The following is a 23,967-nucleotide window of genomic DNA, read 5'->3' as shown; positions in this document are numbered from 1 at the left end:
ACTTCAACGGCGCCCTCGATTTGTCCACTGGTTCGCCCACCCGCTGACAGGTGTCACATGTCCTCACAAAGTGGTCTGCGTGCCGAAAACACCCTGGCCAATAGTACTCTTGCAAGAGACGGTCCTTAGTTTTCTTAACTCCTAGGTGTCCGGACCACGAACCCCCATGCGACAAGCGCAACAGATCCTGACGGTAGCACTGAGGCACGATCAGCTGATCGAACTTCACTCCCCTGCGGTCTAGATACTTCCGGTACAGGACCCCACCTCTTTCCACAAAGCGAGCATTTTTCTTGGCGATACCTTCCTTGACATTGCAGCGTATGTTTTCTAGGCTGCCATCCTTTTTTTGCTCGGCTATCAAAGCCGACCGGCTGACTTTTAGCAACCTATTAAGTCCGTCTGACGTAGGCGCGATGAGCAAATCTGCCGATAGCTCTTCTAACTTTCCCGTGTCGGGCATTTCCTCTCCAGTATCTGGTGCCTTCAACGCTACAGGCTCAATTGTATTCAGTTCGGACGTGCTCAGAATATCAGCTTGCTGCGCCTCCGACCCTTTCTCATTGTTCGACGTCGGCCCCGCAACTACCGCCTTTGCAGCTAGCTCCCGAACCTTCGATCTGGTTAAGGCCTGAACGCTAGCCTCACCAAACAAAAGCCCGTTCTCGCGCAGGAGGTGATCGGACCTGTTCGAAAATAGGTACGGGTACTGGGGGGGCAGCATAGATGACACTGCGGCCTCCGTCTCAAGCGCTCCGAAAGGTCCTTCAATAAGCACTTTTGCTACGGGCAGACACACGCTATGAGCTTCCACGGCTTGCTTGATCCATGCACACTCGCCCGTGAACATATCGGTTTCTACGTAAGAGGGGTGAACTACATCCATCGTAGCTGCGGAATCGCGAAGCACTCGGCACTCTTTCCCGTTCACGAGGAGGTCTCGCATGTAAGGCTCGAGAAGCTTCATGTTCTCGTCAGTGCTGCATAATGACAAAAACACGACTTTTGTTTTTGTTTCCGGACACTGCGCCGAAAAGTGACCTGGCTTCTGGCACGTATAACACACGCGCGCTTGCCTCGTCTCGAACCGCTTTCTGCGTTCGGCTTCGGTTGCCGCCGTCTCCTTACGTTCGGTCGGACTGCTTTCACTCGCATCCGAACTACGTGTGTGCCCCTTTGCTCTCATGGGCGTGAACTTCGGCCTCTCAAACTTGGAGCCAAATTCACCCTTTTGACCGTCCTTAGCTCCGCGAGCCCGACGCGTCACAAACTCCTCGGCTAGCTCAGCGGCTTTAGCCACCGTACTAACGTCTGGCCTATCCAAGACCCAGTACCGCACGTTCTCAGGTAACCGACCATAAAACTGTACCAGCCCGAAACACTGCAGAACTTTCTCGTGGTCACCAAACGCTTTCTCTTCTTTGAGCCACTCCTGCATGTTTGACATTAGCCTGTAGGCAAACTCTGTATATGACTCACTTCTGCCTTTCTCATTTTCCCGAAACTTCCGACGGAAAGCCTCCGCTGACAGCCTGCACTTTTTTAGCAGACTCGATTTCACTTGGTCGAAATCCTCTGCCTCCTCTCTCTTCAAGCGAACGACTACGTCGGCCGCCTCGCCGGGTAACAAAGTGAGCAAGCGCTGTGGCCACGTTTCCCGAGAGAACCCCTGCTTCTCGCACGTTCGCTCAAAGTTAACCAGGAACAAACCAATGTCCTCTCCAAGCTTAAACGGCCGCATCAGGTCAGTCATTTTGAACAATACTCGTTCTCCTGCACCGTGTGCCTGACTTCCATTACGAGCGCGTTCCATCTCTATCTCGAGACGCTTCATTTCCAAAGCGTGGTCGCGCTCTTCTTTTTCTTTCTGCTCTTTTCGTTCGCGCTCATCTTTCTCTTTCTGTTCTTGACGTTGGCGCTCATCTTTCTCTTTCTGCTCTTTAAGTTCGCGCTCCTGTCTTTTTGCCCGCTCCTCAATGGTCTCAAGGCATTCCGACAGCTCGTCATCCTCAGCTTCTAACTCAAGAATAGCCCTTAGCAGTTCTGGTTTTCTGAGTTTGTCTGAGACATCCAGACCCAACTCTCTTGCAAGCTCCAGCAATTTCGGTTTGCGCAGCGACTTCAAATCCATGGCTGCTATGAATGCTGCTTTCTCTACGGCCTTCTATGGTCTTGCCGCAAACTAACCCGGCAGCAACGACAACCACAATTACCAGCTCTGTTTCTGACACTAACAAAAGCCTGGCAAAACTCAGAAGAAGAAAGTCCCGCACTCACCAAACCTCGCAGCCAAGAATTCAGCGCAGTCGTTCCGCTGCAGGCAACCAGTCATTACACAGGGCTCGTTGCACTGCTCCCGGATGGTCGTTGTGCTGCTCAGCATACAGTCAACCGCATATCTTCGCTGCTGGCCTCCGTTGTCGCGATCCCACCGCTAGCAGACAGTTGTTGCAATCTCAGCGCTGACGCTCGTTGTTGCAATCGCACCGCTGGCACGAGTTGTTGCATCTGGGTCGCAAGCCCCAAGGGTCGCGTTGGCCTGGCGGCCTGGGGCACAACTGGAAGCATCTGAAGGTCCTGGCAAAGCATGAGTCGACTGCTAACAGAACAACTTGTTTATTCTAGCATCGCAAAAGAGCGGCCGGTCAGGTCGACCGAAGTGGAGAGACGGGAGAGCACGCTACTCAACGGAACAAATCGGAGCCTCTCTCGGCGTCCGGGAGCAGCTGCTTTTATACTCTCGCAGTCGCGGGGAAGAAGGAACGCCTCGTCAGAGGCGCACGTGATGCGGGGCACGGACAGGCTGAGAGACACGTTGAGACGAGTGTAGTGACGCATCCGCCGGGCCGGCGCCGGTCAGACCTCCTCGCTTCACACTTGGAGAGCTCCTCTCCCCGGCTGCCGCGCTTTGACAAGCGTGGGCACCAATATGCACACACACACACACGCACACACGAATACACGTGGCATTGAAACATGCCTGGACGCGCTTGGCAGGAGGCGTTACGGCAGCGTTGAACGGGCCAAAATGTCCGCCGCTTTGAATGAAGCCCCGGCGTCCGTTGCATCCGCGCCGGCTATACCGCGCGTCGTAGGCGAAACGTAACAGAAGCTGAAATAGCTGGAACACCCTCTGGCCAGTGCCTAGTGCCTATAGCCCCCAGTAATCCCTGTTATTCGCCCGTATCGAATCCTGACAACTGTTATTGGAATAGAGGAAATCTTTAATGATTCGATGCGTTTAAGATATGACCTGTCAACATTTCCTGAATTGTTTTGCATATTTTATTTTTTTCTTCTTAGTACCCGCGCGTGGTAGCGCAGTGGCTGGGGTGTTCTTCTGTTGAGAACGAGGTCGCGGGTTTGAATACCAGCCACGGCGGCAGCATTCCTACGGGGGCGGAATTCAAAGAAGCTCGTGTTCTTAGAGTTGAGTGCACTTTAAAGAAATCCAGGTGGTCCAAATTAGTCCAGAGCCCCCCACTACGCCAGCCATCATAGTGCGTGTGGCTTCAGGACGTTCAACGCCATTTATTTATTTATTTAATAATTTATTCTCATAGTAGTGCAATGTCTTTGTATTCTTTTTGTCCTTGTGCGCAATAACTTAATTCCATATCAAATCTAATTTAAAAAAAATGGCTGCAGTGTTCGATCAGATGTATGGCCATGCATGCACAATTTAGTGCTATATACGAGGGAGAGAAAACCACAACAATGGTATTTACGTGAACTCACTCAAGCGACGTCAACTTCCATGGATTTATGTAAATGTGGTTATCAGAGTCGTGTAAACGCTAGCAGGTCGGGGCCAGCATCTCAGTTTCAGAAGTTGTAGTGGAGTTTACGTGAACTCAACAAAGTCGGGTTAAGCTGCCCGGTGTCGTGGAAAGACTGTTGTTGGATATACATGAAAGTGCTTCAGGGGTTGACAGAGCGTTTGGCTGGGTGAGTATCTGAAGGGTATGAATACCTTTTTCGAAATTCAAATCTCCCGCCGCCCAAACGGATGAGTGGTGACGTTGCATTCGCAGTCACCACTCTTTGCTGCCGTTGGCGAGTAAAATGGCGCCCGACAGACAGCGGCACCGAGCTAAGACAGAGCGGTGGATTCGCCGCTGCAGCTGCGATTTGGTCAAGTGACGTGGACGGTTCGGGCATCCCGCGACATAACACGGAAGTTGAATTCTCTGCCACTTGGAGTTTGTGCGAGTTTCGCGAGCGAGCAAATCCAGCGCAGCACTGCGTGATAACTACTGAAAAACGCGAAAGCGTGAGCGGCGCGCAGGGGAAAGAAAACGAAAACGTCCAACCGCCCGCGTCGTTGTCAAGGTTAATTTCAATGAGTTCTTTTTCTGAAAATGAAAAAGCGCTGGATAATCAGCATTTTATTTTGCCTTATAATTCAAAACAATAATGTTTTTTTGCAACGAATGGTTGAGTGCTAGTGACATAATCGAACTGAGGAGTGCTTTCGTCATCAGGCAAGTGCTTGAATGTCCCGGGGGAGTCTCTAATCATGTCCTGCATATACCTCAGTTTCTCAATTATTAAGGCCCTGTTCGCGATAAAATTGATGCCTTAGAGATTCTCAAGCACTAATCTATCACTTTGGCTTGACTTATTAATTTGCCTTTAGTGTCCCTTTAAAGGAACCCTCGGGTTGAAATTTTCGTTGTGCCCGATGAGTTTAAAGCGCCCTGTTCAGAGCGTACTCTACCGCAAGATTTTTTAATAGAGCATCTTGGGATAGCAGAAGTGGAAGTAAGTGAGAAGTTTCGCTCACTTGCGGTATGGTTTATACAGGCCCAACAGGCGACTGCGTTAACTACAGAGCGATATAGCATGAGAATTCAATCGAGAGCAAGATTTCTGCGCCTTTGCTCATTCACTGTGGTTGCTGCACGTGTGAGCCAAGTGAGGAAATTATGGCAAATCAAAAAAGAACCGACTGCTTCGTTTGAGGTGAACAAAACAACTAAACTTTGTTTCGATAGTGATGCCCGTTGCAGAGCGCGTTCGGAGGACTACAGGGTTGCCCGTTGACGAAAAGAATGAGGCTAAAGTTGGCAGTTTCTTCATACTCCCCCCAGAATGAGCTTGAGGTCATTCGTTGATGTATTCCATGGGGTACAACAGTTCAATCGGTCTTCTAAATGTGGTTCCATCAGGCATGCGCACCATGCAAGCTCTGATTCTTCCATCTCGTCCGAAAAGCACTTCTGCTACTTGTCCAGTTTTCCAGAGTTGCCTCGGTAGATAGTCTTCATGGACTAAAACGAGAGTTCCTTTCTTCAGTGCACTTGAGGAATTTGGCACAGCGAAATGTGCTGATTGGAGACTCGTCAGATACTCCTTTTGCCAGCGACGCCGAATTTGGTCGACCATCCTTTGTCGGTAGAGCCAGCGACGAGTGAGTTGACCAGGGGGCTGAGCCACCTCTGTAGCGGAACCACTGTTACTTGGTCAGTCGCTTTCCCACTAGAAAGTGCGATGGTGCTAAAGGTTCGGGTTCGCTCGCCTCCGTGTAGATGTAGGTCAAGGGTATAGAGTTGATGACAGCTTCGATTTCAATTAGGATTGTCGTCAGCTCCTCGAAGTTGCAGTAGCTGCTACCCAAGACCTTCTTCAACGATGTTTTCACGGACCGAGCCATTCTTTCCCAGAATCCTCCCCACCAAGCAGCTTTCTCAGCTATAAACTTCCAGCGGATCTGGTGGCTTATGAAGAAGTTGTGAATTTCTTCTCCTCTTATTGTTGTCCATAGTCCCCTTAGATCCTCAGAAGCGCGATGGAATGTCCTAGCGTTGTCAGAAATGATCACTCGACAAACTCCTCTTCTCGGGATAAATTTACGGAACGCCATCTGGAAGCTTGAGGTGGACATGTTGGTCACCAATTCAAGGTGTATTGCGCGAGTCACTGCACACGGGAAAATAACGATGAAAGACTTCCGGTTATTTCTTTGATCCTTTGTGTTCAGTGGGGCAGCAAGATCTACACCGGCAACATCAAAGGTGGAACTTGTGTCACCCTCTCACGAGGCAGATGGAGCGACCGGCTCGGTGGCAGCTCGGCTGTTGAAACGGTTGCAAGTCACACATTTCTTAAGGACATTTTTCACCATTTGCCTTCCCCGGACGATCCAGTACAATTCCCGCAGTTCGGTAAGAGTCTCCAGTGCGCCGGCAACCGGGAGACGGCGGTGGGTTGCACTGATCGTTAGCTCTGTGAAGGGACGTCTCGACGACAGGATAACAGGTTGCTTCACGTTGTAGGACAATTCGGCTGCACTGAGCGTTCCTCCCACTCCCAGCACTCCATCCTCGTCGTAGATGACGCTGAGATCACGTATCGGGGAATCACTTGGCATGCGTGTCGAGCGGCGAAGTCACTGGAGTTCCTCTTGGAAGGCCTCGAATTGTACTTGAAGAATCAAACAAGTATGTGCCTTTTGGACTTCCTCTGTCATAATAGGTCCCTCACATTTCTGGCCGGGGTGCCTGGCATTGTGCGAAAATTGTAAAACCCAGGCTGTCACTCGAACCAGTCTAGAGAGGGAGCTATATTTTTGCAGAGGCAAGACAGATTCCTTTACTAGTGCGATGCACGTTGCCGAGCGAGCTCGGAAGAGTACAGGGTTGCCCGTTGACGAAAAGAATGAGGTTAAAGTTGGCAGTTTCTTCGCCAAGTCTTTCTGATATCCGCATACTCGGCAAAAGCAAAGATGTCTTAGCGCGTGAGTTAATTGATGCATAATAAATCAAAAAGAAACAAAATATTTGTATCTGCGATGAGTCAGCGGCCCTGCGCAGCAATGAGCAAGAATTATTCGCGTGTTTCTTTGAATAAGCATGCTTTAAGACAATTCAAGGTATGTTGCTTCTGGTCCGTTATCAGTGCGCAAATGTGTGTGCGCACGCTGGCGCGTTCCTTATAGCACACACCTGTCCTCTCAATCAAGTTAGTTGCGAGTGACGTTCGTTCCTGCCCAGTCGTTCCCTGCTAGAAGTATGAACAAATTAGCACAGCAACAAGTATCAATAATACCTATAGTGGTGACAGTGCTACAGTTAGAAAGTGTGGGCCAGAAATCTCTAAAAGGAAGCAGCGAAACTCCGATCACCAGCGCTACCCCGGGACAAAGTTAATGTATGCAGTTTCACGCTTGTATTTGCGACGGACGTGCACTGAGTGCATGTTGTACGGCAAGTGACAAGCGTAAAGTGAGTGAACAGGAGAGCTGCGTACTACAGTTATTAGTTGATACTTTTTAAAAATATTTGCCTTTATGCGAATTTCTGGCAAGTAACTGCTACTGGCATAAACTGCGGCCTGATTTCCATCATGAAGAAAGAGTATGACAGATGAGTTTCTCACAGACACACATGGCGCGCCATTCGCGACGCACTGCTCCAGGTGCGAAATGTGAACTAATTTCTCAAGCACGCTTTTAGAGAGGATACACCACGCTAGCATAGTGGGCGGGTTCGCCAACTGAGCAGTATATCATTCGGTAATTCTTTTGCACCCTGGTAAATAAAGCTTTAGGTATTTGCCTTGAAAGCTTGGAGTTACGATGGTACCATGATTACACGTAGATTACATTAACTGTCCCTTGTCGTGAAGAATAATCGCTTCACAGCAGGTATGCGCTGTCAAGATTGTTGGATGGTTTATTCTGGTCTAGCCACGGGGATTTGTACAAAACAAGCTTGGGTATTTACTCTCCATAGAAAGCTGTTCTTTAAGAACAGAAATATAACATTTATTCAACGGTCACTTAATGCTGAAGCTTGCTTCACTCTGTTGTAAGTTATTCAGCCTTACAGTGGAACTGTCGCGCACGGCAGCAGTTCTCTGGGAAAATGTAACCGTGCTGCTGCGTTCTTATTTGTTTTGTTTTTTTTTGCATTTCTAGTCACTTTAGTATAGCACTCCATTTTATCGAATTTGTCAAGTCTATAACAGCATGTCCAACTTTACTGGTGCCACACGATGGAAATTAAAGTCACTTCGCTTGTCATAACAAAAGAAGTTCACCGCAAACTGTTTGCTTGTGAAATTTAGCTTCTGTGCGATCCTATGCTCTGTCTGGTTCTTTTGAGACAAAACTGCTCAGGAACTAGGGCTATTACTTTCTAGGGGTGTAAGATCGGAGGTAATGATATCATTGTCGTAAAAAACCTACCTACAATTGGCCTTTAGAAATCGGGAGAGAGAATCCAAATAATATTCTTAATAAAAAGATGTGCCTTCCACTCGAACGACCCGCGCAATCGGTCACACGAGAGCACGCAATGTAGATATTATCTCTTGGTGCTCTGTGTGCCATAAGCGCACAAGCGGAGTCTAAGCTAGAGAGAAACTGGGGAATGTGGTGAGAAGGGCATTGCTGAAGGCAGGTGCTAGGAGCCATTGGATCGCAGCGTGCTGGCTCAATTTCGGAGGTACCGAAAAGGCAGGGGCCGTCGTAATCCACATTTGCAAGCGCTTGGTGTTCAGAACTGAACTCCGCCTTTTTCGAGTTCCGGCGGCTCTGAATCACAACGAGCCCCCGCTATGGATGCGCATGCTGCATCGCTTCTGTTTATTTGGCTGCAAGGCGCGAGAAGCTGGCGATGGCGGCTGCAGGCCTCGAAGATCACAAAGCGCGCCGGAAGTTGCGTTCACAGTGCGTCGTCAGCATAAGCCATCAACGGCGTTTAAACGAAGGGGTTCACTCTTACTGTATGTCGTTGGTAGTAACAAACAGCCTAGAGCCCACATTGCCAGAGCCTCGTAGCAGTGCGTCGCAACCGCCGTCTACCCATCTACCACATGCCGCTGCTTCGGGACACCTTTTTCTGTAGCGTGCACCAAGAACCAGCTGAACATCAACATGTGCTGGACACGCCGTTGCCGGTCTTCTTTAACCTTCTTCAGTAAGAGCAGTCACAGTTGTGCACAGGGGCCCATGGGCCGATACCACATTAGTGTCTCAGGCGAACGACTGATGCTGCCTCGTTTAGCGGTGAGTGGTGTCGTGGATCAGAGGGAGGGCAGTAAAAGGTGATGCGTGAAAAATACTGTGTTGCGATAAGTGGGAGTAGAGGGAGGCTATCTATTTGACACCGCACGTTCGGAATCGAGCAGTGAAGAACCGGATGACACTGTTGGGCAGCACAAACGAACTTCGAATCACGCAAATGCTTTCATAATAAAAATACAATAAGGCCCTTATTCCCCCCCCCCCCCCCACCACCACCACACGTACACATATAACAAAAAATGTTCTTGTACTAGAAATAGTAGACGCTAGCTCATTGTGACTTTGAACATATGATTAGCGAAACTGCCGGACAATGGCTAAGTGCACTTAGGAAGAAAAGGCTTTGTGAATTTGGCCCCAGATGAATATGTTAAAATACTTCTAGACTGGCCACTTTGAAGGCACCGAAGATCCTGCTATTATATAATGGTGGGGCACAACAAACGAAAGCAAATCTGCCCATTCATGCAATGCAGAAATCTTCATGTGAGCGCACCCGTCAAAAACATTTCACTGAGATACATTTCGCTTGAAAGTACATTGACGTTCGTAATGCGGCATACAGCACCAAGAACACTTGACTAGAACGGGAGTGATGGGATTTAGCATGCCTTCTTAGTATCTTAATGCCGTCTGCTATAGGCGACACTGGCGCGAATTCGGCATCGAGAATGCGTTTCTGCGCATGCATTACCTATCAATGTAACGTTATTGATGTAATTTCGAAATGAATTGCCGGAGTGTTATACTACGGTACAAATTCTGTCTGTTTTCTATGACTGACACGTCGATGATGTAATTCACTATTGTAACACTCAGTTTGTATTTTTTAACTGCTGTTCAAATTATTACTTTTACCCGCTTTCTATGTCTGACATTTTATCGATGTAATTTGCTGTGGTATCACCCATTTTGTATGTTTGACAACTTATTATTGTTGTAACACTTAGTTTTGTATTTGTGATGCCTTAAATCCCACTCTGTAACGGCCTTACGGCCAAAAGTATTCTAAATAAATAAACTTAAAAATAAGCGTCCCGGCAAAGTTCACTGCCGCAGCAGCGATGGACAGGAGGCAGACAATGATAAGGCACTCCATCTGTGTATCTGGTGCTACAGGGCTTCCTTTTTGTTGGGTACAATAACTGGTAAGATCGAGCTATATGCAGCTGTGCAAAATAAGATGCGCAAGTTGAGATCAATTGATGATTTGGAATTATTAAGCTCATACTTAGTAATAGTGTAAGGATAGTGCTAGAGTTGTTTTAAAAGTAAGCTAGCACCTTCATATAAGCAAAATGGCGCATTAAGTTTCTACTCATCCACTGCAATATTGCAGATATTCGAAGGAAGCAGTATAGAGTACGTCCTACAAGTCTGAGCCAACTGACAAAATACTCGTACTCAAATTTTAGCTGGGTTTCGTAAACGGTTCACGAATGCAGTGCAACTGCTGTGTTCATTGTGTAGAGCCCGCAGCACAGCGTTCGAGTCGAATATACGGCATCATCGACATCAGGGGAAATGTTGCATAGTGTATTCCATGATGATGATGAAATGAAAAATGTACTATGATGACGCTTTCTGGCGACTGTTTCAGAAAGCTTTTACTATGACTGTAGACGATACAAACCCACAAGTTAAAGGCACTAACGTCGTTTGCTTAGATATTTTTATCCCCAGCTATGAACTCGTGGGCAATTGCCTGCAACGCACAGGCCACGTCATTTCTGTCGGTCGTCAGCTGACAGACAGGACTAACCTGCGAAGACCAGTCCATTTTTGTTACTGTTGCATTTACCACAACAGCGTGGAAAATGAGCCGAGGTTTGTACTACTCTAAATATTTCATTTACAGCTAACCCATTTCATAATGCTAAAGTAGAAATTCAGACGACGTTTTATGCGTGATATAATTGCGCAGCATCCAAGGCTCTTAAGCAGCTAAAACGACCTGGGTCCGCGGCCAACGTATTCATTACAAGGCCGTGAACGAGAGGAGAGATTTCTGGAAGTGAGTGCGGACAACAATACGTAAACTTTGTGTCATCTATTTCAGACTCAATAAGGTGCTTCATTCAACCTATGTGCTCAGTTTTGCGCCTGATCGCATGTGAAGTTCTGCATATGACCTGACTTTCATTTGTCCCCCGTCAGGTGAATGGATTTTTTGTTTCAGTGTCGTTTATGTGACACTGTTTGTGAGCTCTCTTTAGTGTATTTATGAGACTTGAGTTATTGTTGTGGCCTGTTTGACTTATTTATGTGAGCAGATTTTAAGTATTAGTACGTTTTAGGCTATTTTCTTTTCATTAGGGGCCTTCTATTGTATTTATTTCTATGCGAAAAAAAAAAGTAGCTGGCTCGACTTAAAGTTGCCAACGTCTTCTAAACGTTAAATAAAAGTCCAAATTCTCTTTCGCGGCCATGACGTCTAAGCAAAACGTCATATTGCTTCCGTTCTTCATTTATTACCCATAGAATCCTCCTTGGCTCACGAAGCAGAATGAATGCGACATGCTCTGTAGCCCATGATTTAATCTCGGTTCCACGATTTTATTGCAAACGCACAAAGTATACATATGTGTTTTAAAGTATTGTTCTTGTCTCCTTGCATATATCCGGGACAGCATTTCATTTTTTTCTTCTTACTTTCAGGTTCAGGTTCATTCACTGCGGAAGCCTTTTTCTTTTCTTTTTTGTTGTTGCTCTTGCGTTTTCTTCCTCTCACTCTGGAGGGTTGAGCTCTTGCATGCAAAGCTGGATGAAATGTATAACACTCGATTTCACGAGTCATTCGCTTGGTGCGCGCATTCTTTCTTTCTTTTTTTTTTCGTAGAGCGCAAGTCTAGCATGAAGTGGCTCGACCCTCTGGAAAAAGTAGAACGGTGTAGCGAAGTCAGCCAACGGCTTTAGCTTTGCGTGCCTTGGCCTTATTTTGCGCGTTTCCTCCAATCACATATTTCGCCCTCACTTCTCAGACAATAAAGTTCAACGCAGAAATAGGGTTCGTCATTGTTATGCATGGTATACGGCGTATAAGTGCTCGTAGGCGCTGCACGTTTTTGGTTCAACAGCGCGGGGTGGCGCCGTCTGCAAAATGAGCGCTACCTTCTTCATGCATAAGGGATACTGTTCTCAAAGCGCTGTCAGAGTTCACAAAGCGAAAATTGCAGGCATGGCGAAAAAAGCAGCCGGTGTCGACAAAAGAGCATGGGCTGGCGAAGCCATGCGAACATTTGGTGTGAACGTAGCCGTAGTGTCGTAATGCCATTATTCTCGTCGTCATTAAAAAAAAACAATGAGTACTTTGTTTGTCACAGCTACATAGATGCGAGACACCGTAGGCGAATGCCCCGGAATAACTAAAACCACCTGTATGTCTTTGCCGAGCACCCAAGCCTCGGTGGAAGCGCATTTTACACGAAACAGTTATCGCCTCTAGAACGGCCAGAGAACCGTCGTGCTAGAATTACTCAGTATATATGGATGTCGCTATCACACATGTAGAGTGTGTATTTCGAAGAACGTGCCATTGGAATTTCAGAAAGATAGGAAGACTGATAGCGCCACAAGAAATTGCAGCTCAAAAAACGCGCTAACGGTGAAAGTACCAATACTGAGAGACATTTGCAATTGCCCGTGTATCTCTGTGGGACCAACAATCGTTTTAGCCCGCTGCAAATTAATGAGGATGTGGCGCTTCATAATGGTGATCTGTTCGCGGAGCAATAACTATATGGCTTAGTTAGGTGCGTTGCGGGAGGCTATCACAATTTTGCATATTGAATGGCCAACTCACCTTCAAGGATCACCGCAGGGAAACTACTCGGCCTGTCGGGATTAAACCTTGCGATTAGACTCTGTAAAAACCAAAGAAAATGCTGGCGAGATATTTAGGTTATAGGGTGACGGGAGTGCGACAAAAAATTATCAAATTTGTATTTGTGGGGCTACACCACGGAGCTCGATCGACGGGAGCACGCCCAGAAATTTGGATGATTATCAAGAAAATGATGATTACAATGATAATTTCAGCATCCCCATTGAAACTCGGAGGTAGTAAATGCCACTACACTTGTCATTTTTGCCTATCTATTTTATCTCAATCTTCAAGTACGTTTATACACCAAGCTACATTATTGAAAATGTAAAGTTCGCTTCTTTGCGTGTTCTGCCGTCCTTCGTGTCAGAAATATTTTATCTGTCTCGTACTGTAACTCTCCCAACAAGCGACCCTCATGTCTTTTAATACAATTTCTCTCTCCCTCCCTCCTCCTCCCTGCTAGATTTCGTTATGTTTCCTCTGCTGTCCTTAAAACTGAAGGCTTCGTGAAGCTAAGTACGCGTGCGCGTTATCATACATTTACTGTAACATTCTATTAGGAAAGGTTCAACGGTTTCGGTACCATTTCTACACGATATGCGCCAGACGTCTGCACCTGAGAAATTCTCGGTCGGTATAATTCCCCCTTCTTATAGAGACGCTATTGAAGTATTATAGACATTTTCTCTTCTGAATTCGTTCTTTGCTATTCTATGTAGTTTGAGAGCTAGCTTCCTCTACTTTGCGTCAACCCGGCACACTGTTTCTGCGTGTCACACTTAATCTTTAACATCGTTTTCTATGCCGTTGCCCGTCATCATTATGTAATGCCTCCTAGTTACTTCCGTGGCTCTTTTTGTCCGTTGTGACTCAGCATTTTTGATGCACACGTACCTAAATAGCCTTGAAAAAGGGAATCTAGCTGTCTATCTATTTTAGTTTGTATTCCTGAGTTGTTTCTCGAAGAATAATTTGCCCTAAGCATCTGGCACGTCGGAGGACACCCAGCCCATGTCTAGCTGCATGCCTTCATCTGAGGTTTCTTCATGCGCACCACGTGCTAGTCTTACCACGTGCTTCTGAATAGCCTTCAGTTCGCACTGAGATTTTAAGCACAGCAGCGAGTTAGCAACCGTGAGCGCGAGAACCATTACCCGCTTCAATACACATCGTACTGCTTTCTATACGGGTGATCGTTTTTAAGTTTTATGAAATCTTTAAATATCGCCTGTAGTCCTTGAGCAGGATTGTTCAGAGAGGCGAACCTTACTAGCGCGAGAAATAGAAAAAGAATTATTCAAATCAATAGCAAAAGCGTACAAATTAACTTCTTCGTCAATCACTTTACGGACAAATTGCAACTTATAAATTGCAGCGGGTGAGTTTGTCACGCGTATCCACTTGGAATGAATTTCCACAATGACACCAGTTTGGATATATTCACCATCAAACTCGCCGTAAAAATGTACTGTTGGCCCACTTACTTCTTTAACGAAATGCTGTTTTATGCATTGACGTGCATAAGTAACTGCGACGCCCATGTATTTCATCCCACCCTTTGGGAAATAATATCTCTAAACACCCGCTGTGGTTGCTCAGTGGCTGTGGTGTTGGGCGGCTGAGCACGAGGTCGCCTGATCGAATCCCGGCCACGGCGGCCGCATTTCGATGGGGGCTAAATGCGGAAACACCCATGTACTTAGATTTAGGTGCACGTTAAAGAACCCGAGGTGGCCGAAATTTCCGGAGTCCTCCACTACGGTGTGCCTCATAATCATAAAGTTGTTTTGGCACTTAAAACCCTACAATTAAAAAAAAAGATATCTCGAAACTAGTGTCATCCTGGAAATTCATTTCAAGTGGATGCAAGTGGTTATTTTTGCAAGTTCATCGGCTACAATTTCTAAATTGCAATATGTGCCAGAAAGTTATTAGTTAAGAAGTTAATTGGCCCATCTTTGTTAATTAGTTATCCATGTTTTTCGATTTCTCGTGCTAACAATATCCGCCTTTTCGAACAATGCAGCTGAACGACAATAATTATGCTATCTGCCACAGGTGATCCTTAAGAACTGCGTAAAACCTAAAAATGATCAACCTGTACCTAGCCCTAATATATATAGTCACCTATATATAATCACCTATCTGAAACCGTTGAGATTATGCTGATGTGTTTAGACATTTTATATCAGAATATGTACGCTCATCCGCTCAAATAATTTTGCTGAAGTAGCCACTAGGGCCGAGCTTAGGTATACGTCAAGTTTGGCTTCATTATTTAGAGCCGCTATAGGTGCGAAGGGCGTAACTCTGCACTGAAGCAGTATTACTGGGGCATGCGCCTTCTTTGCGATCGTTTATTCGCCCGAGAACACATATGTGCAGCGCTGTTATGTAAACTATCAGGAACGCGGAGAATAGCATGTAGCCAGCCTGCTTCTCCACAACGCTGTCGGGTAAACAAATTTCTCGCAAGATTCAAAGCAGCTTCATCGCATGTTCCTGCAAAAATTGTCTTCAAAACCTCACTTCCGCTACGCGTTTAAGTGTGAATAAGACGAATCTGAAAACCCCAAACCACCGTCGCCCAAAAATAACCGTAATACTATCACTTAAAGCTATGTTTTTAGATACATCTTGTATACATATTGGTCCTGCGGATATAGAAGATACTGAAACGTAGAGCAGACAAGAGGAGGACGAAGTTAGGTGTATTGTCTGCCATCTTTGTTGTAGCTGCCCTACTTTTAGTCTCCTTTTACGTAGTGTAATGTCATGTCAAGTCGGGCATGTCAAAAGGAGTAGCTGGCCCATGCCGTCGTCCGACTCATCCACGCTATGGACGTTGTTGAAGGGAGGAACGTGTTCTCACCGAGAACGAGGCGTACTGGGTTTAGTTACAATATCTACATGAAGAGTGGAGAACGTTACATCTCATCAATCTAGCGCGACTGAAGTGAAGCACTCCGAGGAGCCGGAAAAGTTCGCTTAAACCCCCTCTGTCCTCCCTAGATCCCTAGGTCAGCGAAAACTGCCACTCACCCCCCCCCCCCCCCCTTTCGTCCAGTCGGAGAGTCTAAAGTCGTTGAAGGACCCGCCTTGAGGGCGAGGGTTCACACAATCACTCCCGGACTTTTTTCACTGTACACACAGAAAGGAGGGGAGCTTCGTAGACTGGGATTGCCATGCTTGACTCAAGCTGGCCTGTCTTGGTTCCGGGGATGACACCGCAGTTAGCTGGAGCGTCTGTCATACGACCGTGGCGGTTACCGGAGTCCGTGAGGGAATCCTTAGAACACCCTTTTCCAGGAGTTGTCTTGCTCCCATTAGTTCGTGAAGGCGACAGTGAACCAACCAACAATACTCGGTCCGCCAAACATGTCTCGCCTTGTGCGCGCCCCAGGTCTGTCCGACGGTGACACTTTGTTAGTTTCACGAAGTGATTCGTCGCAGTGGTGCAGGAGAGGCTAGAAGGTCACTACTCCTGCTGGCCGACCATACCAGTAAATAAACCCCCTTCACTGCAGTTCTCCTCGTAACATCTTGGTGGAGGTGCGGAGTACATCACGAGCACATCACGGAACTTTGCAGTGGACATCTTGTTGGCCAATCGACCATGTCGACTGAGAAGCCCGCTGTTTCGGCTTCAGCTACCGCAATGCCGAATGTCTTGACCCAACTCCGAGACATTGGCCCCTTCTCCGGCACTGACACCTTGGACGTCGAAGACTGGCTAATCGAATAAGAACGAGCCGGTAAGAACTGGTCGGACCAGACTATAATGCTAGCTAATATCATCTATTATCTCAAGGAAACGGCCCGTGTTTCCTTCCAAACACACGAGGAGGAATTGACCAGTTGGGACACCTGCTAGCAAAACTCCAGAAACTCTTTGGAAAGCTAGTTGCATGCCAGCGAGCCGCCAAGAAGGAACTTTCGTGCCGGGCCCAAACATCTACTGAACCGTACGTTGTGTACATTCAAGATGTATTAGCACCCTGTCGGTGGGTTGACAAGATGCGTGAAGGTGACAAAGTCAGCCGCAATCTTAAGGGCATCGTCGACGACGCCTTTAATTTACTCGTATACAAGGACTGCTCGACCGTCGACGAGATTATAAGAAAGCTCCGACGCTTTCAAGAACCAAAGAGCCGTCGTTTCTCACAATTCGTTCAACTCCCTAATACTGCAGTACGTCATCGTATCAAGACGTCCAGCCACCTGGTGCCGAAAACTTGCAGTGTCTTGTCCGGCGCGAGATTGAGGCTGCGTCTCCATCGGGTCCTCAGGCTCGTCCTTACGAGAAATCCAGCCCGGCAATGGCTCTGATTCAGGGTGTCGTACGCGAAGAGTTGACGACCGCAGGCATCTGTCCCATATGTGCTGTAAGTAGCCCAACGGTCGGCAATTTCTTTCGACAGTCAACCTATCTCGGATACCGCGACCCCAACCAGTAGTGCACACATGACAACGAGCCAATATGCTTCAACTGCTATCGGAGAAGTCATATTTGCCGCCATTGTCACTATCATCGGCTTTCATCTCCTCGTCCTGGGTGCACTTACCGCCCAAAAGGCAGCCGGTCCTCGCCCTTTTATGCCCGCAATGACCCGCCGCACTTCGATGTTGCTGCTCCGACTCCACGCTTCGACCGCCGCTCGCCGTCCCCACAGAGCCGGTGTTCTCGCTCACCGATTGCCCGTCACTCACCGTCGCCATACCCTCTCCGTCCCTCACCGGAAAACTGACTAATGCAGCTCCTAGAGGTGATGCTGCATTAGCCAACTGACCCGGAAATCCTCTGCTGACCCTGACCACCCGGCGACACGTTTTGGACATAGAAATGGACGGCGTGCCTGTTTCTGTGCTCATAGACACGGGGGGGGGGGCAATTAATGGTTATGAGTCTCGCTTTTGCCGTCATCTCCGCAACGTTCTGAGGCTCGCGGCGTCGCCTGTCGTTCGTGCTGCCGACGGCGGTACATCTTGCATCATTCGGATGTGCCCTGCGCGTGTGAGCTTCGCTAGCCACCAGACCTCAGTTCTATTTGCCGTTCTGCACCAGTGTCCACATGGAGTGATCCTCGGCCATCACTTCCTGAGTACACATTCTACCCTCATCGACTGCCCTCCTGGCCTTCTTCAGTTGGAACTCCCTCCACTTTCCGATCTCACCACCGTGTCACCGAGTTCGTTCGCCTTCGACCAGCTACCGCGACGTATATCACACTGACCTCAGATCCTGCGGTTTGTCAGGGCGACTACGTCATCTCTCCTTGCCTATACTCTCTTTTGACAAGGCGTGTACCCCTCGCTCACTCAGTTGAGACTGTTTCTGCGAACCGGGCATGCATCCCTATTCTGAACTTTGGAGGCAGACCACAGTTGTTTCCCGAAGGTATCACGCTGGGCAGTATATTGCCTTTAGACGCACACGACCCTCTGGCGTTTACTATCGATGCTCCGCAGTCTTATAGAAGCCCTGACACCAGCACTTCATTTGACACACATTTTGACGCAGTGATTGCTACAGACCTTTCGGCCGCTCAGTCTGATGACCTTCGTCGCTTGCTAGCGGCTTACAGCCTGCAACTGAACATCCCATAATACAAACGGAAGTCAACAAAATGCCTACTAAGGACATCATCGAACCATCTACGAGTCCTTGGGCGCCCCCTGTGGTGCTTGTCAGAAAAAAAAGCAACAGGTGGCGGTTCTGCGTCGACTATCGGCATCTAAACAAGATTACGGCATCTAAACAAGAAACAAAGAAACATTAGACGTGTACCCTTTGCCGCCAATCAAAGACGCCCCCGACTCTTTGCATACCGCACGGTACCTTTCTTCTATGGACCTTCGGTCCGGCTATTGGCAAATCGCCGTTGACGCACAATGCAGGGAGAAAACCGCCTTTATAAAATCCGATGGGCTCTACCAGTTGAGAGTTATGCCATTTGGCTTGTGCAATGCCCCAGCAACATTGGAACGAATGATGGACTCCCTTATTCGCAGTTTCAAGTGGTCTACTTGCCTCTGCTATCTTGATTACGTCGTCTTTTTTATCGCTTAAGTTATCCAGTCATCTGCATAGACTCTCGGCTATCCTGCGCATCCTTCGCGATGCGAAGGATGCGCAACAACGCCTTGACGCGTCTCTACGCAAGATAATCGAAAATTTGCACTCCCACGCTCCTGATCCTTCCCTCCGCCTTTTTTCACTCCAAATGACAAGTTATATCGTCGCAGCTTGCTCGCTGGTGGTCCCGTTTTGTTGTTAGTCATCCCGGATCGCCTCCGTTCCACTGTCCTGGTGCAGCTGCACGACGCACCGACGGCGGGACGTTTCGGCGTGTCACGCACGTATGGCTGCGCGCGCCGGCGTTTCTATTGACCTGCGATGTCCCGCTCAGTGCGCCGTTACGTGGGCTCGTGCAACCTTCCTCAGCGCCGGAAAAAGTCGACACTGCCGCCTGCAGGCCATCTTCAGCCTCCGGACACTCCGCACGAGCCATTTCACCGCATCGGCCTTGATTTATTTGGGTAATTTCCCTATCCGCCTCTCGGAACAGGTGGGTCACCGTTGCCACAGATTATGCCACACGGTTTGCCATGACACATACATTTCAGACTAGCTGTTCCACCGTCGTTGCAGACTTCTTACTGTATAACGTCATATTCCAGCACGGAGATCCTCGGCAACTGCTAACTGACCGGGACAGACACTTCCAGTCGAAGGTGATCGACGACATTGTAAAATCCTGCGCGACGCAACATAATTTGACTACGGCGTACCATCCACAGAGAATTGGCTTGACAGAACGCCTGAACCGAACACTTACGGACATGTTGGTCATGTAAGTCTCTGACGACCGCTAGGATTGGGACGCGGCATTACCCTTTGTGACATTCGCGTACAACACTTCCAGGCAAGAGACTACTGGTTATTCGCCGTTTTTTTCTCTTATGTGGTCGCAATGCTACGCTACCCATGGGCAACCTCGTGCCTTCTTCTGGGTGCCCACCCACTGAATATGCTCGAGAGACTATTGCACGTGCCGACCATGCTTGCCAAGTCGCTCGCACTTGATTTTCTGAGTTCCAAATCCACCAGCCGTCTCGCGCCCACAGGACCACTCACTTTGTTCCTGTATCGCTCATCCTCCTGTGGACCCCAGCACGACGTGTAGGACTATCTGAAAAACTGCTCTTCCAGTACACCGGTCCAGATCGCGCGTGCCACCAAGTGACTGATGTCACTTATGAAATCGCTCCACTGCTGCCTTCGTCATCATCTGCCCATCCCCGCACGGACGATGCACACGTTGTTCGTCTCACGCCCTCTCGTGCCTCGAACACCTGTGCCTAATACCTGTGCGCTAACTTTTTTTTTCATGTAGGCTTTGTTCACCTGCACCGAGTTGGTGCTTTTGCCGCTGGAGGGTAATGTCATTAGCCATTTGTCCTGCGGATATAGAAGAAGGTGCTGAAGCGTACAACAGACAAGAGCAAAATGAAGTGAGGTCTATCGTCCACCATCTTTGTCGTTGCTGCCTCAGCTTTAGTCTCCTTGTATATAGTGTAAATGAACTTCCTTTTCAGTAGATCTCCCCGTAACATTATGTAAAAAGAAAAGAACAAAGCCTCCCCAGGGGAACTGTTATCAAAAACATCTCAGTGCGTTTTTGGTCACAGCTGTCTTCTCTTTAATTAGCTTTGCTTGCTTCCCAAGGCGTCATAGAGTGATCTCATCAAAACATAATCCGTTAGCACCATTTTTAATGCGATTATCGTTCTTTGGCAATTTAATCCAGGTTACGATATGTATCCAACCTGCTTGGCTAGCCCAGTGACCCAGTTAAATTGTCTCCTATAGTTTGAACTACTAAGTATATACTGTGCTGCTGTCTTGCCGAGCAGGCAACTTGGGTCACTGCGAATGTGATACTAATATGTGCCCATTCTTGACCAATCCCACAGAATGAATGCGCCAAGTTGACACGAGGGGCATCTTATAGCGATAGCGCAACAGACACCTCCATGTCGAGCACGGTCGCTTGATGGATAGTCATTGCAACTAAGTTGCAGCTAGGATATTAGGAATAGTTGTGGCTGCTACGAAGTTTCAACGGGGATGCAGTGATTACATTAAGGAATACTGTGTCCTGATATCATTCGGCATTGTTGTTGGCAGCGAGATTGTTACTTAGTGTGTCTGCTGACGTGCCTATACGGTTTCGTGATACATAGATAGCATGGGTATATGGCACAAAGATACAAAATTCATCATAACGTATAAAAGATACCACCAATTATATAGACATTATTAGAAAGATTGCTAGGCGCATTAACATCGCCGAGCATGTCAAAAGGATGGATGCGCCTCCAATTTCTTCCGCTTGCTTTCACTTTGAAGTTTTCTGTCATCTGATGCGCCTCCCACAGTTACCGGGCCTCCTTAGCTTGGTCGCCCATGACCCACTAGTCGTGAATGGAATGCATCATGTAACCGCACTGAAAAACAAGGGACAAGGAAGGAACACACAAGACAGGCGCGGAACTTCAACTGTAGTTGAAGTTCCGCGCCTGTCTTGTGTGTTCCTTCCTTGTCCCTTGTTTTTCAGTGCGGTTACATGATGCATTCCATTAACGACCACCAACTAGCCCGCTTATCCCTGTTAAATATGCCACTAGTCGTGGTCAAGGGAAAACAATATAACCAGAAAGAGAGGCATACTCTCGAGAATCGTTCCTGGCGACGACTTCAGCTTCGTGAGAAGCGTGATCTGCGGTCCGAACCTGCTGTGAGGCGTGGTCACAGACCTCTCGGTGGCGTCTCGCGGAAATCGTGCCCCCCCCCCCCCCCCCCCCCCCCCTTGGGCACCGGTATATACGTACGTTCCTGCACACCGGCAGAGTGGTCCATTATCGGCTTCAAAGGAGGTAGTTAGGCACGCGTTAAGACATCCACGCTGCCAATCTACCGCCCTCGGACCGAGCATCGACTTGGGCGTCGTCGTCGCCGCTGGTAGATGTAATTAAGAGCGGAGTGGATTCTGCTGCCCCGGAACGCAGCGGGGCTTCGCGGCGCCTCTAAGCGGATTGCCGTCTTCTCGTGCCCGCGTCGCGGCGAAACGCGTGACTGGCCTCGCAACGACTCCCATGGGCACGATCTGCCGCCGAAAGCTCGGGCAGCGGGAGTCCCGTGTGCCGGAGCACATCCGACCTGACGGCGGGCCTCCCAGATGGCCCTGCGACTAACGAGCCGTCCGTGCTGCGCAGCGAGCAGGACCCCTGTGGTGGGACCCCACGGCGCGACGGCGAAGGGATTCGTCTAGGAAGGAAGTCAGCGTGCGAGTTCGCCCAACGCTGCGTTCTCCTGCACTCCGGCCCAGGGTTCTGGAAGTACTTGCTGGCGCTAGTTAATTAGAGACCGCGTTTACAACGCAGTTCGCGCGTAATAACATTTAGCTATCGGTCGGCACCGAGTCTCCCTTTTAACAATCAAGGAAACGTTGATACGACAGCCGATGCACTACCCGTACGGGAACTGTTCTTGTGCGTCAATTGTTGCGGAAGTTAACTTCTCAATCGCCAACACATCGCCTTTACTGGAAAGGAGAGTGCACATTTCTAATATTTTCCATGCTCACCTTTTGCTTGCTAATGTATATGAAACGTGCGGAAACAGAAAAGAAAAAGCGAGATCATTAGTGACTGCATTGCACATTGAGTATGACGAAGACGTACGTAACACGCCACAAGCTATTCGCCATGCCGTGCGGAAGTCATGTAGTTCAGACCTTTTAAATACCCTTTCCTTGACTGCAGCGGGCCGTTGGTGATGGTTGTATACCGAAGAGGGCTCACGGTTCCACTGAAAAAGTATTTAACAAAAGTAACCCCAACGATGAAAGGCAAACGTGCTCGCTTTCTCGGGCGTTTCTTTCAATCTGATTTTCCACAGTGACGCTAAAATTAGTGGTTTATTTTACCCCTCCTTTTTCTTTGTGAATACACTCCTGCTATTGAACAATGTAAAAACAATGCTTTTTTTTCTTTCTTAATAAAGTCAATGCTCTTAATAACAACTTATATTAGTGCTCAGTAAGCCTTCCTTGAAGAGAAGGACAGGTGTTATCGGAAAAAAGGAAATAGACATTTCTTAAGTCTGCGCGCACGAACTTTCCCCTTCCTGTGCTTTTAGACCAACTTTATCAAAGGTGTAACAGCAACTGGTCCATATAAGCTATAGGCGCTTTTAAGTAGGGGTTACTAATTATTTCTAAGAACAATGGCAGAGGTGTCAGTCAGCCTGATGTGAATTCCTCTGGTCAGCTGTGTAACGGTGAAAGGCGTATGAGGAACGGGAAGGACCACCATGCTGCTATAGGTAATGTTTGCAGGCATCGGACAGTGCTTTGCGCCGGCATGAGTTGACAATGTTTTGAGCCCTTGCGTGATGCGTCATGTCCAGGGCAGTAGGCGCGTAGATAGAACATGTTCTCATTCTGCGCCGAGTCACGACAAGCACTTCTATAGGCCACGGCTACGTGAACTGGTACATAGGTTTTTTTTTTTTTTACTTCGAACACATTGGTATGCTTTTTAAGTCTAAAAGATTTACTCACATCGCGTCACTACAGGTGAATTGTGTGGCGCAGGCGGACATTGTTTGCAAAGATAGCCCAAGTGATTGATTGACTAAGTAACCTAAGTACGTAATTTACCTTCTTAATTACAATCTTTACAGTACATGCTAATATTGAAAAGGTGAAGGGAATTGCCATAAATGTCTAGTTTCGTGTTTCTAGGTTTCAAAATAGCCATGTTGACCGAAGTAACTGGTGCCAAATTATTCGTTGAATTTGGGCTGTGCTTGAATTTCTTTTAACAATAACTACTTCTTAGGATGTTTGAAATTGGCAATTTCTCGGCCCGCTCTTTTCACAACAGACCCGCCCAGCTTCATCGGAGGTCTATGGAGCCTTCACATTTCTATTAGATGCGCTGATCGCCCTCTTCGATGCGCAGGCGTCTGCAGATGGCGGGAAGCCATCTACACATGCGCCTTGTTCCCCGGAGGGCACGGACCACTGCACAAGTTTTTCAC

General features: G+C 48.0%; 2 long non-coding RNA genes across 2 annotated transcripts in view; one reads left to right on the top strand and one right to left on the bottom strand.

Moving 5' to 3' along the window:
* Positions 1-23,967, top strand: part of LOC140219862 (uncharacterized) — a 651,045-nt gene that overhangs the window by 497,519 nt on the left and 129,559 nt on the right. The gene's annotated exons all lie outside the window — the stretch shown is intronic.
* LOC140215302 (uncharacterized) lies at positions 11,664-12,895 on the bottom strand. The gene is made up of 2 exons (XR_011892257.1): positions 12,834-12,895; positions 11,664-11,902 (listed from the first exon to the last, which is right to left on the bottom strand). It is a non-coding gene; the product is annotated as an uncharacterized lncRNA (long non-coding RNA).

This window comes from Dermacentor andersoni, chromosome 1 (genome assembly GCF_023375885.2).
Source record: "Dermacentor andersoni chromosome 1, qqDerAnde1_hic_scaffold, whole genome shotgun sequence".
In the NCBI taxonomy this organism is placed as follows: domain Eukaryota; kingdom Metazoa; phylum Arthropoda; class Arachnida; order Ixodida; family Ixodidae; genus Dermacentor; species Dermacentor andersoni.
The sequence above is the reverse complement of the archived record's forward strand: the minus strand, read 5'-3'. Positions and strand labels throughout refer to the sequence as shown.